Source organism: Chrysochloris asiatica, unplaced genomic scaffold (assembly GCF_000296735.1).
Source record: "Chrysochloris asiatica unplaced genomic scaffold, ChrAsi1.0 scaffold00211, whole genome shotgun sequence".
NCBI classification, from domain to species: domain Eukaryota; kingdom Metazoa; phylum Chordata; class Mammalia; order Afrosoricida; family Chrysochloridae; genus Chrysochloris; species Chrysochloris asiatica.
The window spans coordinates 1,389,088-1,402,853 of NW_006408729.1; the positions used below are offsets into that span (position 1 = coordinate 1,389,088).

General features: G+C 39.9%; 1 pseudogene; it reads left to right on the forward strand.

Annotated features, from left to right (window-relative positions):
* Nucleotides 1-7,256: 7,256 nt before the first annotated feature.
* On the forward strand, nt 7,257-10,689 carry LOC102811698 (annotated as a pseudogene).
* The last annotated feature ends 3,077 nt before the right edge of the window (nt 10,690-13,766 follow it).

Consider the following 13,766-nt stretch of genomic DNA (forward strand, 5'->3'; position numbering starts at 1 on the left):
GGAGGTGGAATGGAAATAAGACCCACATGGAGGAAGTATGACAACTGTTGAACTGTTGTTATATGGAGGGGATTGCAATCACTTAGATGAAGTAAAATGTATAATTTATTGTTTGTAAAGCTGATGATCTTCACTGTAAACCTTCATTCAATTCACAATAAAAAGTTTTTTTAAAAAAAAATGTTTGTCAGAAGAGAAACTAAAACTTGCTCTTAAGTATAGAGAAACTTTAGCAAATGGAAGAAATGAGTAAGTAAAAGAGCTGAGCAGAAAATTGCAAAGGCAGCTCGAGAAGATAAAGTCAAGTATTTTAATGAAACGTGCAAAGACCTGGAGTTAGAAAACCAAAAGAGAAGAACACTCTTAGCATTTCTCAAGCTGAAAGAACTGAATAAAAAATCCAAGCCTTGAAGTATTTAATGAGCAAATTATTGAAGTATTTAATTAGCAAGATTGAAGTATTTAACGAGCAAAATATTAAATGATGCAGGAAGCATCAAAAGAACATGGAAGGAATACACAGAGTCACTGTACCAAAAAGAATTGGTTGATGCTCAGCCATTTCTCGAGTTAGCATTTGATCACAAGAACCAGTGGTACTGAAGGAAGAAGTCCAAGTTGCACTGAAGACAAAACAGGGCAAGCAAGGCTCCAGGAACTGACAGAATACAAATTGAAATATTTCAACACACTGATGCAGCACTCAGTCATCTATGCCAAGAAATTTGGGTGACAACTACCTGGCCAACTGATTGGTAGAGATCCACATTTGTGCCTGTTCCAAAAATAGGTATCCCACTGGAATGCAGAAATCATAGAACAATGTCATTAATATCACATGCAAGTAAAATTTTGCTGAAGATAATTCACAAATGGTTGCAACAGTACATCAACAGGGAATTGGTACCAATTCAAGCTGGGTTCCAAAGAGAATATCATTGCTGACGTCAGATGGAGCTTGGTTGAAAGCAGAGAATACCAGAAATTTGTTTACTTGTGTTTTATTATTAGGCAGAGGCTTTTGACTGTGTGGATCACGACAGATTTTGGATGACATTGCCATGAATGGGTAGTCCAGAACACGTAATTGTGCTCATGAAGAACCTGTACATAGACCAAGAGGCAGGTGTTCAAACAGAACAAGGTATGTTGTTGTTGTTGTTGTTATGTGCCGTGGAGTCAGTTCTGACTCACAGTGACCCTGTACAGTGTTTCTGAGGCTGTAAATCTTTACGGGAGCAGAACGCCTCATCTTTCTCCCGTGGGACAGCTGCTAGTTTCAAACTGCTGACCCTGAGGTTTGCAGCCTGATTTGTAACCACTACACTACCAGAGTTCCTTAGAACAAGGTATACTGAACATAAAATCAGGAATGGTGTGTACCAGAATTGTATTCTTTTGTCATACTTAGTCTATATGCTAAACAAATAATCAGAGAAGCTGATTACATATATTGGAAAGAAACAATGGAGAAGAACATGACTTCAGGATTGGAGGAAGACTCATTAACAACCCGTGATATGCAGATGATACAACCTTGCTTGCTGAAAGTGAAGGGGACCTAAAATTCTGATGAAGATCAAAGACTACAGCATTTAGTATGAATTGAACCAAAATGTAAAGAAAACAAAAATCCTCACAACTGGACCAATAAATAACATCATGATGAATGGAGAAACCAATGAATTTGTCAAAGATTTCATTTTGTTTGAGTCCACAATCAATACTCATGGAAGCAGCAGTCAAGAAATCACAAGACCTCTTTAAAGTGTTGAAGAACAGAGATACCACTTTGAAGACTAAGATGCACCTGACCCAAGGCATGGAATTCTCAATCACCTCATATGCATGTTAGAGTTGGACAGTTGATAAGGAAGATTGTAGAAGAATTGATGCATTTGAATTATGGTGTTAGAGGATAACATTGGAAGTACCATGGGCTGCCAGAAAAACAAACTTTTCTTGGAAAAGGTGAAGCCATAATGCTTCTTGAAAGCCAGGATGGTGAGATTTCATCTCTCATACTTTGGACCTGTTTTCAGTTCAGTCCCTGGAGAAGGACATCATGCTTGGTAAAATGGAGGGCCATCTCAATCCTCATTGAGATGGAGTGACACAGTGGCAAAACAATGGGCTCAGCAGGGAGCCATCAAGGGAAGTAATCAAGTCCCTTCAGAACAAACCCCACTCCAAGACTGAAACTCAAAGGGAACACAAGCAGGCATGTAAGCTTGCTGGCAACCACATTGGTCTACTGGTGAGTGGAAGAGGGGGAAAGCCAGTAATGAAGATATGGCTGATTTCAACAGTGCTCCATAGACTTTCATCAACCTGGAGATGAGAGAGAGAAGAGGAAGAGCTGGTTGGTCCAAAGTGTGGTGAAACCTGAGGACTCCTAATCCCATGGGCAAGGACCTAGCCACACTGGGCTAGAGTCGAGAGTGAAGCGTCCAATTGATATGAAGTGAGGAGTCTTCATATCAAGAATCAAACCTATCCCCCCTGTACACAGGGTTCATAGGGATGGGCAACTTAGACATTGGCTACCTAAAATTATGGGCAGAGGGGGTGGGGCTATAAAGGCACAAAGTGGTTGGCTGACAAGTTTTCAAGAAGAAGTTTAGTTTCACAGTGCAGGGAAAGGTAGACTCCCCACTGAATAGTGTTCATCTTTTCTATACAGGTCTGGTGAAAGGAGATGGGGATAAGATTCTTATGATTCAGTAGTGAGTAATTGTTATCATGACTGATTGCTATTGTCACAACTGTAAAGGTAGAAGTTTTGTAACATAAAGAGGGAGTAATTAATCTTACATTCCAGGAACAGAGGACCCTAGGACCATCAAAGGAAGAGAGCATGAGTGGAATGGGGGACCCTATCCAGAGAAGCAGCAACACCAGAGATGGAGGCAAAGATAATGACATGGAGAGATAGAGCAGCTGAGGACTCTGTTGTTGTTGTTAGGTGCCATCGAGTCGGTACTGACTCATAGTGACCTTACGCACAGCAGAACGAAACACTGCCCGATCCCGGGCCAACCTCACTATTGTTGCCACACTTGAGTCCATTGATGCTGCCACTTGGCCAATCCATCTCGTTGTTGGTCTTCCTCTTTTTCTCTGACCCTCCACCTTACCAAACATGATATCCTTCTCCAGCGATTGGTCTCTACTGACAATATGTCCAAAGTATGAGAGATGAAGTTTGGCCATCTTGGCCTCTAAAGAGCACTCTGGCTGCACTTCTTCCAAAATGGATCTATTGGTTCTTCTGGCAGCCCATGGCACTTTCAATATTCTCCTTCTACAGCATAACTCAAAGGCATCAATTCTTCTACGATCTTCCTTATTCACTGTCCAGCTGTCATATGCATATGAGGTTATTGAAAACACCATGGCTTGGGTCAGGGGCACCTTAGTCCTCAAGCTGGCATCTTTGTTCTTTAACGCTTTAAAAAGTTTCAGTGCAGCAGATTTGCTTAATACAATACGTCATTTGATCTCTTGACTGCTGCTTCCAGGAGTGTTGATAATTGATCCGAGAAGAATGAAGTCCTTGACAACTTCAATCTTTTCTCCATTGATAAGAATGTTGTTTATTGTTCCAATGGTGAGGAATTTTAGTTTCTTTGTATTGAGATGTAATCCATACTGAAGGCTGTGCTCTTTGATCTTCATCATCAGTAAGTATTAAGTCCTCTTCACTTTCAGCAAGCAAGATTGTATCGTCTGCATATCGCAGGTTGTTAATGAGTCTTCCTCCAATCCTGATGCCTCATTTTTCTTCATAGAACCCAGCTTCTCAGACTCTAGACTCATGGAAAGAGAAAGGCTGCGTGCTGGAGGCCAGTAGGCAGGCTTGGAGAATATTCCCTTTGGTTGTTTAAATGATTATGTATTCCTGAATGTTTTTGTGTACATCAAAAACAAAACAAACAAACAAAAACAACAAAACCACAGAGGTAATAGAAGCAAATACTGTTGAGTGGTGATGCATGGAGGGGATTGTAATCATTGCAATGATACAAAATACGATAAGATGAGCCTAAAACGGATGTTTTCCCCTGTAAACTATCACTCAGTGTACAATAAAAACTTAAAATAAATAAATAAAACAAATGGGCTCAAGGTATAACAATTGTGAGGATGTCATGGGACCACTTAGGGTTGCTATGAGTCACAACTGACTCAAAGGCATCTAAACTCCTAAACTATGACTAAGTTTATTTGGTAGGGCCATCAACTTTTGCATTGTATTTGATAGCATCTCTAGATAATTAAGACACCAAATATCCTAATAGTTTGATGTGGGACAAAAATGAGGCTTTCTGCTCCCACAAAGATTTACTGCCTCAGAAGCCTTATCTAGGGTCGCTGTGTATTGAAACTGAGTCACCCTTAACAACAACAAATTCCTTCAGAGGAGACCTGGTGGCATAGTGGTTAAGCACTTGGCTGCTAACCAAAAGTTTGGTGGTGCAAATTCACCAGCCACTCTGTGGGAGAAAGATGTGGCAGAATGCTTCCATACAGATTACAGCCTTGGAAACCAACCAGGGCAATTCTGCACTGTCTTATCGGATTGCTATGAGTCAGAATGGACTAGATGGCAATGAGTTTGGTTTGGGTTAGTATCCCTCTAACAAATACGACAGAAAAATATTACGGCCTGGTTTTTTTGTTTGTTTTGTCCCATACATGCATATTCTAGACTTTCATAGGCTGGTGCTGTTCTCTCACTAATATCTACAATGTTTATTAAATTTTTTGGCGTGGTTTTTCATCTTTAACCAGTTCCACCAATATGTGTTTATTAAAGTATAAAAGCCTACCTCTTAAGTGGTAAGGAGAAAATGAAGAATGGAATTTGGGGATCCTGTTGCCTTATAGATATAAGATGACCAGCAGCAGAAAGACCTGATTAGTGTTTACTCTAATATTAATAATAATAGACAACTTTTAGGTAGCCCTTACATCTTTGGCTGCCATCTGGAAAGCTGGCAGTTTGAATTCGCCAGCTGCTCCACGGAAGGAAGGTTACACAGTTGGCTCAGGAAAAGCTTTCCAGCCTCAGAAACCCTGTAGAGCAGGTCGACTCTGTCTTATAGGGTCACGGTGAGGCAGAATCCACTCAAAGGCAATGACTTTGGTGTGAAGGGCTATTTAAAATCTTGTGTTGTACTTTCATTTTCTTTATTTCATTCAGTGTTTGTAACTACCTTTTTTAGATGAGAAAATTGAGGTTCAGAGAGGTTAAGGGTCTTGACCAGAATTATTAACTACAGTGTCCTAACTCTGAGTCCTATATATTTCAATGAAGTCCTTTGCCTGTCTGCTTTTCACAAGTCGTTATATCCAAAATGATAATAAAGAAAATTCTGCTGGGTGAAAAATAATGACTAGTTGGACATGTCATAATACAAAAACATTTTGTAAGGTATAACACTTACTGGGATTAAATATTTATCTACCATATATTATGTTAGTTACTTCAGAGAAGTTAGAAATGATTATAAAGTAGTCACTGATTTAATCTACTAGGGACGTAAGTATGAGTTCCTGAGAAGCATTTCTTGGACTCACTCCCACACCTCATGTATACATTTACAACACTGATTTGACTAAATACAGTACCAGTCATATAGTGGGCTCTCAATGAATATTTGTCAAATAAAAAATGAAGATACTTAAATAAGTAACACAATAGTATGCTAAAAATGGAGGAAGTACTAGGGTATTGGAGTGCTAGTGTAGCGCTGTATTAATGAGCTGGACTGCAAGGTCAGTGGTTCAAACTCACCAGCCACTCCTTGGAAACCTTATACAGGGTTACTATAAGTTGGAACTAGCACTTAGCAACAACTAGGGTATTATGAAGCACACATTAAAGGAATGTCAGGAAAAGCTAGAGGAAATTACTTCTAACATGTTGAAGCATTTTCTGGGGAAAAGCAGTGCTGTTAGGGTTGGGAGACAGCATACAGAATGTGTAAATTTTCAGAGATGTGGGGGAGTGTGGCAAGTTAGGACTAAAATTTAGAACAGCTGATTTAAAACGACAAGAATGAGAGGGTAAGCAGGGATGCATTAGGTCATCATTCAAAAGGCCTTGTAAGCTGTGTTGAAGGAGATTGGACTTTTCTGTGGAGAGCATAAAGGAGTTTTCAGCCACCATAAACAAGTTTCTATTTTAGAAGATTACTCTGCATTGTGGAAGTTACATTGGGGAGGAACAAGGCTAGAGATACGGAGAAGAGTTAGGGAAAAATGACGATATTTAGGAAAAAGGTATGTATGGCCTGGACCTAGTGCTGTCATTTTGTCTAAAGAAAGGTGGACAGAATTTTTAACTATTTTGGAGTTTGTTTTAACATGATTTAATAATTTGCTAAACATGGTCAAAAAAAGAGAAACAAGAGGAAAGAATGACTTCTCAATTTCTAAGTTGAGCAACTCGGTACATGATGGCTTCATCTTTTGAGATAGGAAATTACCTGAAGAAGGAATATGTTTGCAGTGAAAAAGTCTTAAATGTTTCACTGGAATACTCGACTTAAGAAGCTTGTGAAATAACCAAGTGGAGATATTCAACAAATAGTTAAATATACTAGTCAGAAACTCAGGAGAGCTTTGCTTTGCCAGACATATCACCATATTAGTCACAGTTACCACAAGGATAGGCTACATGTCTGAAGAAATGCATAATGAGTGAGAAAAGAAGAGGGCAGATGGCAAAATACTGAGGAACCCAACATGTAAGGGACTTTAGAAAGAAGACTGGAGTCCTGGTGTGGTGATGTGGGTTCATGCGCTGGACTGCAAAATCGGTTTGAACCACAAAGTCAGCAGTTCAAGCTCACCAACTGCTCCTTGGAAACCCTATACAAGGTCACTATGAGTCGGAACTGATTTGACAGCACATAGCAGCAACAACAACAAAATAAAAGAAGACCAAGAAAAAACAACCAGAGAGGTAGACAGAAAGTAAAACAAGTGACAAAATGCTATGAGCGTTTAAGAGGGAAAGATGACATTCAGTTTTGTGGTGTCCCTTTCAGGAGGTAGACATTAGATAACCTTTAAGAAATGGATAGGATTTATAAGGAAAATATGCAGTGGAAAGATATTTTAAGCAAATAGAACAAATAAAAACATGGGATAAAAATTAACAGGTTAGAGTTCTCTTGAGTCACCCCCAGGAGCCTTATGCAAGCTGTACTCAGCACCTACCTGCAACTGTTTGTTACATGCACACGATGCCTGAGGAAGTGTACCATGGAGAGGAGGGGGTGGAGATCTTTGCCTTTCAGGCTGAGATTGACCAACTCATGTCACCCATCAATACTTTCTAATCTAATAAGGACATTTTCCTCTTAGAGTTGATCTTTAATGCTTTGGATGCCTTGGACAAGATTCACTATGAAAGCCTGACATATTATTCCAAGTTGGACAGTTGAAAATTGACATCAACCTCAATGCCCAGGAATATACTCTGACTCTGGTGGATATTGGCATGACCAAGGCTGATCTCATAATCAATCTGCAGAGCATTGCCAAGTCTGGTACCAAAGCATTTATGGAGCCTGCGCAGGCTGGTTCAAACAGTTCTATGATTGTGCAATTTGGTGTTGGCGTTTATTCTGTCTATGGTGACAGAGAAAGTGGTTGTGATCACAAAAAATTGATAGTGAGAAATATGCATGGGTTAAACAGCATAAAAGACAATTATACATATGGACCTCATCAGATGGAATACACAGAAATCAAATTGACTACATCTGGGAAAGAGACGGTGGAAAAGCTACATATCACTAGCCAAAACAAGGCTAGGGGCAGACTGTAGAACAGACCATCAGTTGCTCTTATGCAAATTCAGGCTAAAGCTAAAGAAAATGAAAACAAGTCCATGAGGACCAAAATATGACCTTGAATATATCCCACCTGAATTTAGAGATCATCTGGAGAACAGATTTAATGCATTAGACACTAAAGACCGAAGATCAGAAGAGTTGTGGGATGACATCATACAGGAAGAAAACAAAAGGTCATTAAGAAAACAAGAGAGATGGAAAAGACCAAAATGAATGGTAGAAAAGACTCTGAAACTTGCTTTCCAGAGTAGAGATGCTAAAGCAAGTGGAAGAAGTGAGGAGGTATAAGAGCTGAACAGAAAATTTCAAAGGTCAGCTTGAGAAGATAAAGTCAAATATAACAAAATGTGCAGAGGCCAAAAGAAAACCAAAAGGGAAGAATACATCAGCATTTCTCAAGCTGAGGGAACTGAAGAAAAAATTCAAACCTCAACTTGAGGTATTGAAGGATTATATGGGCAAAATAAACAACATTCTTATCAATAGATAAAAGATTGAAGTTGTCAAGGACTTCATTCTTCTTGGATCAACTATCAAAACTCACGGAAGCAGCAGTCAAGAAATCAAATGACGTATTGCATTAGGCAAATCTGCTGCACAAAACCTTTTTAAAGTGTTGAAGACCAAAGATGTCCATTTGAGGACTAAGGGGCACCTGACACAAGCCATGGTATTTTCAATAACCTCATATGCATGCGAAAGTTGGGTAGTGAATAAGAAAGACTAGAAGAATTGATGCTTTTGATTTATGGTGTTGGAGGAGAATATTGAAAAGGACAGTAGATCTGTGTTGGAAGAATTACAACCAGAGTTCTTCTTGGAAGCCAGGATGGTCAGACTTTATCTTTCATATTTTGGATATAATGTCAGGAAGGACCAGACATTGGAGAAGGCTATCATGTTTGGTCAAGTTGGAGGGTTAGAGAAAAAGAGGAAGACCCCTAATGAGATGAATTGGCACAGTGACAGCATCAATGGGTTCAAGCGTAGCAATTATTGTGAAGTGGGCCCAGGACCTGGCAGTGTTTTGTTATGTTGTGCATAGGGTCACTATAAGGTGGTACCAACTCGATGGCACCTAACAACAACAACAATATACCTTGGAGTCTTCTGCTGGGGGTTCCTTTACTGTTCATGCTGACCACAGTGAGCCTGTTGGTCAGAGTACCAAAGTGATTCTGCTCCTTAAAAAAGACCAGACAGAATACCTAGAAGAGAGGTGAGTCAAAGAAATAGTGAAGAAGCACTCAGTTCACAGGCCACCCCATTACCCTTTCTCTGGAGAAAGAATGAGAGAAAAAAAAAAAATCAATGATGATGAAGCAGAGGAAGAAAAAGGTGAGAAAGAAGATGATAAAGATGAAGAAGAGAAGTCCAAGATTAAAGATGTGGGCTCATATAAGGAAGATGATAATGGTTAGGCCAAGAAAAAGAAGACCAAGTAGGTTACGGAGAAATACATTGAGCGGGAAAAACTAAACAACACCAAACCCATCTGGACCAGAAATCCTGATGGCATCACCCAGGAGGAATATGGGAAATTCTAAAAAGAGCCTTACAAATGACTGGGAAGACTACTTGGCAGTGAAGCACTTCTCTTTAGCAGGTCAGTCGGAATTCAGGGCATCGACGTTTAGTCCCCACCAGGATCACTTTGACCTCTTTGAGAACAAGAAGAAAAAGAACAACATTAAACTTTATGTCCACCACATGTTCATTTTGAACAACTGTGATTAGTTAATACCAGAGTATCTCAGCTTCATCCAAAGTGTGATGGACTCCAAGGACCTGCCCCTCCACATCTCCTGTAAAATGCTCCAGCAGAGCAAAATCTTGAAGGTTATCAGCAAAAACATTGTCAAGAATTGTGCCTTGAGCTCTTCTCTGAGTTGGCAGAAGACAAAGAGAACTATAAGAAATTCTATGAGGCATTCTTTAAGAAGAGTTCTGGTAGCATAATGGTTATGACTCGGGCTGCAAACCTCCAGGTCAACAGTTCAAAACTACCAGTCATTACACAGGAGAAAGATGAGTCTTTCTGCTCCCATAAAGATTGACAGCCTCAGAAACTCTATACAGGGTCTCTATGAGACAGAACCTATCCCATGCCTTTTTCAGATGCTGTGCTATCACACTTCCCAGTCTGGAGATGAAATGATTTCTCTTTCAGAGCATGTTTCTCTCAGAGGACAGAAGCAGGGCTTTGAAGTTGTTTATATGACCGAGTTTATCGACAAGCACTGTGTACAACAGTTCAAGGAGTTTGATGGGAAGAGTCTGATTTCAATTACCAAGGAAGGCCTAGAGCTACCTGAGGATAAAGAGGAGAAGAAGAAACTGAAAGAGAGCAAGTTTGAGAACCTCTGTAAGTTCATGGAGGAATTGGATAAGAAGGTTGTAAATGTAACAATCTAATAGACTTGTGGCTTCACCCTGCTGCATTGTGACTAGTACAAATAACTGGATGGCCAATATGGAGCAGATCTTGAAAGCCCAAGCATTTCAGGACAGCTCTACAGTGATCTACCTAGATCACTCCATCATGGTGACACTGAGGCATAAGGCCGAAGCAGACAAGAATGACAAAGCCATCAAGGGCTTGGTGGTCCTACTCTTTGAAACTGCACTTCTTTCTTCTGTGGCTTCTCCCTTGAGAATCCTCAGACCCACTCCAGTTGCATCTACCGCATGAGCAATCTGAGTTTAGGCAGTGATGAAGACGAAGTGACAAGCTGAGGAACCCAGTGCTGCTGTTCCTAATGAGATGCTCCCCCTTAAGGGTGATGACGATGCATCTCGCATGGAAGAAGTACATTAGGCATTTCTACCTACAAAACTTGTGCCCTCTATGTAGTGTTCTAGTGGTTCCCATAACAGCTTTGAATGGCCCTGTCCCACCTGGTTCCATCTACTGACATCTAGTGGTTATTATTTTCTCACCTGGTCCTTGAATGTAAGGCAGGATGTAAGGCCCTCAGGCCCTGTTCCCCTCCCTTATTTGGAAATGGGGTTAGATGTTGTGCATTGTGTTTTGGTGTTGTTTATTTTGTTCTGAAGTCAAAGTATGCATAAAAGATTTAACAGTTTAATTTGGCTGAAATAGGCTCAAGAGAAAGAACCAACCAGATAGTTTGATGTCATGTTGTAGAAAACCTTGGGTATGGAGTAAGTTGTAACTTTCTTAACAAGGAAGTTGGTAACTTTCTTCTGTGAGAAAAACAACAACAATATTATGTTTGTTGCTAAGGGAGAGATATGCTCTGAACCTTGAATATCTTACCACTTTATTATAGAAACAAAGTCTAGTCACCTGAAATGAATAAAGCGCCGGATGATATATGATTAATGAGAGCAAATCCTAAATACTATTATAATTTTAATAGTTGCAAGGTCTATTATAATCAAACTATAGTAGATTAGAGGAGCCCTGGTGGTGCAGTAGTTAAAGCTTTTGGCTGCTAACCGAAAGGTCAGTGGTCAGCTGTTCAAATCTACCAACTACCTTTTTTAAAAAGGGTATTCTCTTTGTGGATACCGCTCTTAAATTCCTTTGCTGAAAAGAAATATATGCTATGGTTGTTTTTACTTGCACTTTAGTCTAACTTCAAGAAAAGTTCTTTTTGTGTCTGAAAAAGCAGTAATAGTTCCAAAGATTCTAAAACAATATATGTTCATTTACACAGATACCGATTCATACGCTTTATATATCACTATAAGGAGCTCTGGTAGCGTAGTGGTTACGAATCGGGCTGCGAACCTTAAGGTCAGCGGTTCGAAACTACCAGCTGCTCCGCGGGAGAAAGATGAGGCTTTCTACTCCCGTAAAGATTTACACCCTCGGAAACCCTGTACAGGGTCGCTATGGGTCGGACCCGACTTGACGGCACTTAACAGCAGCACAGCATAAGAGTCTGTGGGTGGTGAAAATGATTAAATGCTCAACTACTAGCCAAAACCTTGTCCGTTTGAACCCACCTAGAATGCCTTGGAAAATAGACTTGTCAATGTGCTTCCAAAGGTCGCAGACTTGAAAAACCTATGAAGTAATTCTACTCTGCATACACGGGTGTCCAAGAACTGGAATTGACTCAACAGCAACTAACTCAACAACATTAGTTCAATAAATATTCTTTAAACACCTATTTGGGAAAATCTGCTGCAAAAGATCTCTTTAAAATGTTAAAGAGCAAAGCCATGGCATTTTCATCCTATATGCACGCAAAAGCTAGAAATGAATAAGGAAAATTAAAGAAAAATGTATGCACTTGAATTATGGTGTTGGCAAAGAATATTGAATATATCATGGAATGGCCAGAAGAACAAACAAATTTGTCTTGGAAGAAATATAGCCAGCATGCTCCCTAGAAATGAAAATGATGAGGTTTCATTTCACATACTTTGGTCATGTCTTTGGGAGGGACTAGGCCCTTGAGTGTTCTTCATGCTTGGTAAAGAAGAGGGTCAGCGAAAAAGAAGATCCTCAATGAGATGAACTGACAGACACAGTGACTGCAACAATGGGCTCAAGTACAGCAACCAATGTAAGGATGGCACAGGACTGGGAGTGTTTTGTTCTGTTGTATATAGTGGCTATGAGTCTGAGCCAACTCAAGGACACTTAAAATAAAAGAAAAATGCCTATTATGTGTCAGCAGTGCAGTAGAAGAACATCATGGCTAAGGGCAAAGACTACAGGTCAAGACACACCCAAGTTCAAATCTCCACTTTTTTCATTCTTGGTGGAAAGAAATTAGTTTCTGTTTCAATTAGAATCATTTATACTTTACTCTGTATACATTATGGGTTTTTAGGAGGAGATTTCAATTATGTATCAAATTGTTAATACTATTGTCAAATTTAAATGTTTAATCTATAGAGGGAAGGGGTGAGGAGTGATTTTAAAGTACAAGCGAAGCCACAAAGTGAACCATTTGTATTTTAAGGACTGAGAGTTGGCTGTATATATTGACTAAAGGATCTGTGGTGAAGTCACTAGATGTCACTGTTTCACAGCATGGCTCCAAAAAGATAGAACCAAAGTACCATCTATGAACACACATGGAGGCATGACAAAATTTCTTATATGAAATGAAGTACATATGTACATGCATGATATAAGAAGTGAAGTTCCCAAGCCACGTGTATTCTCTAGTCCTGTTTCTTACTATGTCCATGTTGTTGTTGTTAGGTGCCATCGAGTCGGTACCAACCCATAGCGACCTTATGTACAGCAGAACAAAACACTGCCCGATCCTGGGCCCACCTCACCATTGTTGCCACACTTAAGTCCATCGATACTGTCACTTGGCCAATCCATCTCGTTGGGGGTCTTCCTCTTTTTCTCCGACCCTTCACCTTACCAAACATGATATCTTTCTTCAGCAACTGGTCCCTCCTGACAATATGTCTGAAGTATGAGAGATGAAGTTTGGCCATCCTGGCCTCCAAGGAGCACTCTGGCTGCACTTCTTCAACACAGACCTGTTGGTTCTTTTGGAAGCCCATAGCACTTTCAATATTCTCCTCCAACACCATAACTCAAAAACATCAATTCTTCTACAGTCTTCCTTATTCATTGTCCAGCTTTCGCATGCATGAGGTTATTGAAAATATCATGACTTGGGTCAGATGCACCTTAGTCTTCAAGCTGACATCTTTGTTCTTCAACACTTTAAAAAGGTCCTGTACAGCAGATTTGCCTAATGCGATATGTCGTTTGATTTCTTGACTGCTGCTTCCATGAATATTCATAGTTGATCCAAGAAGAATCAAGAGCCAATGATATTGATACAACTAAATGTTCTTGTTGTTGTTAAGTGCCATTGAGTCAGTACCGACTCATAGCAACATTATACACAGCAGAATGAAACACTGCCCGATCCTGGGCCAACCTCA